Raw genomic sequence first — 5,666 nt, 5'->3', positions numbered from 1 at the left:
GAAGGAAAAGTGATGACATGCTGGGGGGAAGGAGGCAGCTGCTGAGGCACACACGCAGTCCGTTGAACGTGCACGTGTGGGGCCTTGGTGTGCTGGTGGACTGCCGTAGGATAACTTAAAACTGAAGCAAGCAAACACCCCGCACACACATACGTTCCTGCTTTTCCGGGAAATAAATGTAACGTCTGCATAATACGAGGGAAACCTTTATGTTCTTCTATAGAGTCACTGAAGAAAACTATCCCTCAAAACCTCTCTAAAAGCATAGCTACTTCAGAGAGAATAAGCGGAGTGCATATTTGTGTTGACTCTAAAGTAGCTTCTATGTGGCAGCTTAAATTAGTTTGTCTTTACGTCCCAAATTTGTACTTACCAGAACTATTCAACTGCTAATTTCAAGATGAAAAACAATTTTACGTTTCTGGGTACCATCCCAATCTTTAGATAGAGTTTTTCTCCCCGAAAATAATGCTTGTCTGTTTACAAACACAGATAATACTGGTAGAATTCTTGGAAAAAAGACGAAAAAAAGGAGCCATACCTCAGCCCTAGTAGAATTTTGACACTTTATGATTTTTGCCATGCATCACCTCTACTTGAGAGTAGCAAGAAATCCATGCGAATATGCCCTGGTTGATCCCAAGTGGCTCATGCTGTCCTTAAATAGGGCTTTGCGATTATTTTTCATTTCTCCCAAGCATTATTTGAAAGTGTATACATATATATATGTAGCAAAACATAGACTGTTCTTGTGCTCTCCCTTAGAGAGGCACAAGGAAGATTAATTACAAATAGGAGCTACTTCGGGAGAGAATGAAAAAAAACCTCATAGGGTTCTTGGCTGGCTGTGAGCCTCTACTGTAGTAAATGTAATTGTAAGGCCTGTTTTGGTAAGTTTATATGCCATAGGGGTTATCCTACCTCATGCAGCAGAGGCAAGCATGAGGCTATTCTGTCAAGGGGGACAAAATTTTCTTTAAAAACTACCAGATGTTAGAGAATATACTTCCAGCAGTAGTGCTTTTCACACTTGCACTGGCAGATCCTTTTCTGCTGATAGTGACACAGATCAATTGTAACTGTTTTATGAAGAAAGATACTGCTTCCTAGTTTTTACAGAAGTTGAGGTGTTTTTGAAGATTCCTGATGGAGGTGGAGTGAGAGAGGTACCATCAGCTTCCAAACTCAACTCACAGATCTCTGATGTGCTGATTGTTTGCTGTGCTCTTGTCTTCTGAAGAACGCAAATGTGAAATTAAGTGAAAAAAAAATATACGTTCAGTATTTTCAGTTACATTTGTGGTTCTCTCACTATGTCTCTCTGTGTTTTTGTGAAATGTTTTCCATAAAAAATGGACTTAGCAGCAAAGTGTATGTCAGCAGTTTTGGAAACTCATATTCCACTCCTGCAAGTAAAAACATGTACTGACGGGAGAAGAGAACAAATTCGCAGTTGTGCCCTGTTAATGACCTTATTGGAGTGTGCTCATGTGAGGGAGGAGCAGTCATGGGTGATACACTAGGAGCAGCCAAGTAGATATTCCATCCAAATGGCCATTGCCAAGAAGCTGCTTAATTATTTGGAACCAAAGTTGTGGTCTCGTGTTTTTACAGTCAAGAAGCTGAAATTTTAGGAAAATTAATTCTTTGTTACTATTATTATTGTTTAGGCTGTAACTAAGCATCTATCAGTAAAAATATTTCATTATCCACTTTTATAAATTTTCAGGGTGATGTTTTTACAAACTACATCCAAGTTCTGTGGTTATTACTATACTTAAGAGTAGTTTAATCTCAGGAACTGTATACATAAGTGGCCAGTTTGACACCTCTCTTGGGTACTTCACTGCCCTCATTGAGGTGGGGCTTCTTGGCAACCTCATGGGAAATGGGTTGCTTCATTATTTTTTTAAACAGTAAGGTGACAACCAGAACAAGATGTTTAAAACTGTAAACAATGACAATTGAGAAACTATGAAATAAAGATAGTGTTTCTCCCAGCATTGTTGCAACATGCAGTGCAGTCAGGAAACTATTGAAATGCAGCACCAAAATGAATTTTGTCCTTTTTCTCATGAATACTATAATAATTGCTTTCATTGACATTTTCCAGAAGCTTTGGACTAGCAGAATTGTTTTTGGAACACTTTTCTCTGGTACTGAGGAGGAACTGTAAATCTTCCAATGTTACTTTTCACAGAATGAGCAATCAAAAGTGACAAGGAAAGCAGTAGAGAAAAACAGAAAAATACAAACCAACCTAAACCCTAATGCAAATTGACACTCTTCTACTTCACAGGATCCTAAAATTCAGTGACAGCTACTAGGGAAGTTGCTTGGGACCTAATGTGGACAATACTGCAAGCATATACTGGCTGAACATAAAGCTAAAAATAAAACCAAACAAGATGGCAGGGTACACATGGAATGGAATGAGCGGTAACCCTGAAAGTTAAACCAGCATGTATCAGCTGGGTGGTGCATTCTCCTACATACTTGTTGCACGTGTCATGTCTCTCTCCCAGCAAATGAACTCTGAGGGTAAGTGAGCTCTAAGAAAAGCTGTCACAAATTAATGGGTATATAGAAGAATGCCCCCAGAAAAATATGACCAGAGTGGAAAGTCTGAAATTGCTTGGCTCAGGAAAGTAGCACATGAGACATGATGAAAAGAAGACAAAGTCGGGTTCTTCTGTTTGCCTGTGTCACAAGCCATTCAGCTAAATTACAAGGTGGTGCAGTCAAAACCAGTAGAAAGATTTTCCCGCTTCACACATTAAGAAGTTAATTACCCCACAATACCAATGAAGTAATGAACAAGATTCAAAAAGGAACCATACATTTGTATGACTGGCGGAAGTCATTGCTTGACCTCCATCATCTTTAGTAAATTGGGGAGAACAGGAGAGGTGCCTGAGAACTGGAGGAAAGCAAATGTACAGATCCAGTACAGATTGGGGAATGAACTCTTAGAGTGTAAGGAAAAGGGACCTGGGTGGACAGCAGGATGAGCATGAGCCATCAATGTGCCCTTGTGGCCAAGGTGGCCAATGGCATCCTGGGTTGTCTTAGAAGGGCTATGGGCAGTAGGTCAAGAGAGGTTCTCCTCCCCCTCTACTCTGCCCTTGTGAGACCACATCTGGAATATTGTGTCCAGTTTGGGGTCCCTCAGTTCAAGGACAGGGAGCTGCTGTAGTTCAGCGCAGGGCCACCAAGATGATGGAGTGGAGCATCTCCCTTATGATGAAAGGCTGAGGCAGCTGGAGCTCTTCAACTTGGAGGAGACCTCTTAAGATTCTGTGATTCTCTAATTCTGTATGTATGGATAAGAATAACAGCAGTTACAAGTTCATGCAAATGTCCCTTGAAAGAGAATTTGGATGCCAGCCACCAGGGTCTCAAAGGTGAGCTTTAGCTCATGGTGAGGAGGCAGACAGTAGGATTCGATGAACCCAGTGCTGCTTCCCCTAGCACTGTCTGTGTCCAGGACTGGAAACAGGACACTCTAGGGTCTAGGCACGTGGCTGTGAGTTAAATTTGATGGTGATTGTTCTCTGGCCGACAAATCAAGGGGATGCAGACCGTTACATACTGTATTCCTCGGTGCTCGGCCTACAAAACTAGGTGGCTCACCAGCACTGCTGAGAATAACTCAGTGGCCAGGAGCTGATGGAAATTGCAGGCTGGCTCAGGGCAAACATTTTTAGGAGTCTGTTTATAGGCATTTAGTTTTTAACATGAGCTCAGACACGTCAGTTGACTAGTATATCCGTAGCCAGAGAGACTTGAAGTGAGTCCGATAACAATGTTCCTATGCACCAGTGTTTTTGTCTGCTTAGGCAATGTTTTCAAGCTCTTTCATTCACATTCCCGGTAATTCTTTGACACTGCATCTCACCAAGAGAGATTGTTGTTTCCACATCCACACTAAATGTCTGCAGAGGCTCCTCTCCGCCCCAGTAATGCTCTTACAGTAGCACTTTTCATCCACCCAACACATGATGGGCTTGAAAGTCTTGTTACACATGGTACAGGATGCAAAGCAGTGATGATACAGCAAAAGCAAAACTGTTTGATGTTTAAATTGCAGGCATCAAAGTCACATAAGAGCACACAGCCAGCATTAAAACACTTCGGAAATAAGTAGGACAAGAAACTGGGTGTATTCAATCTATTCTCTGGCCATTATTTGACTGTGAGGTAAATTGTTTTCATTTCTCCTTGGGGAAGGACAAGAAATGCAGAGAAGCAGCAGCTCTGAAACCTTCACATTTTAATATGGAAGCCATACCTAAGAGAACAAATAAATAAAAGCAACTGCAGAATTAAAGTTTTGTGCGTGCATAATTAAAAACTCCTTCACACTAAACATGGTTTTCTTTAGAGCATCATGTGTCAAAGCAGATGTCAAAACTTTATTCTAATTTTACATATAACCCTTAACTGTGTTTTTTCTTTTGCCTTTTGTGAAATAAAATGACCTTCCTGTCCATGTAGTTTTGGATTAACTGTACCTCCCAAGCGTATCCAGAAAGGTTTGTCATGGATTCATGAATCCCTAATAAATAGCAAAGGAAGAAATTCCCAACCTGTGCCATAATGAAAACCAGTGTTTTAAGAAGAGATGCAAGTGATTCATTCTTCAAGATAATTTCTAGAATCCTGTCTCATTAAAAATGATAGGGTGACAAACCAATGATAATTATTTTGGTTGCTTTTCCTCCTGCAGTGGTATCTAGTCAAAAGTAAAAGCTGAAGAGTACATTATGATCTTTTGAATTGAGACACACTAATAGATGTGGGTTTATAGATATGCATTTTCTTCATATGTGCATATATATGGGCAACTAATAGATGTGGGTTTATATATATACATGGTGTTCATATGTGTGTGTGTGTATATATACATATATAGGCAACACTGGGCTATATTGAGAAAATGGATAACATAATTTAAGGCTACAGACTACTGTGCTTACTGTTGCTACATCAGTCAGCATTTACTGAGACATCTAGTATCAGACCAGACAATACATCCATCTGAACTTCTCCTGAGTCGAAATCCAGACCTTTATCAGTGTGGTTCTTGACACTGTAGTTGTACAAGTAGACTCTAGACACAGCATATGGACCCAGGGCCCGGTGTGGCTGCTATTACTTGTCAGCACACTAGAAGCAACACTTCATTTCCTCTTATGTAATAGCTATTGCAAAGTAAAAGTCAATAATATGTGAGTTCAAGGATGTATTTCATGGTCAGGTGATATGCTGCAGTACATGGGGTTATTCTTTAAAGATGCAAGGTTAAAATTGACATCCTGTGCTGTGGTACTACATGCTATGACCTCATCAAACAAACACCAAGACAACCAAACAGTGAGGAGGAAAAGAAAAACCACTTAATGACATGACTGAAGGGACAAACTAAAGAAATTAAAAGTTTACTGAAACAATTTAGGAAATTGAAAGCTTTGGTTAACTTTGTTTAAAAAACAGCTGCAATCAATCAAATAAAAACGGAGGGAGTATTTTGCTACACTTTTTTAATTCCAGAGTTTTATGATCTTTCGTCTTCCTCTAAATGAATTACTGAATCCAAAAAATCTGTACACATATTAACTCATACCAACTGCTCTAGTAAACTAACAGTTGAAGAGGATGCTTCA

The sequence above is a fragment of the Colius striatus genome, chromosome 1, assembly GCF_028858725.1.
Source record: "Colius striatus isolate bColStr4 chromosome 1, bColStr4.1.hap1, whole genome shotgun sequence".
NCBI classification, from domain to species: domain Eukaryota; kingdom Metazoa; phylum Chordata; class Aves; order Coliiformes; family Coliidae; genus Colius; species Colius striatus.
This window is presented reverse-complemented; position numbering follows the sequence as displayed.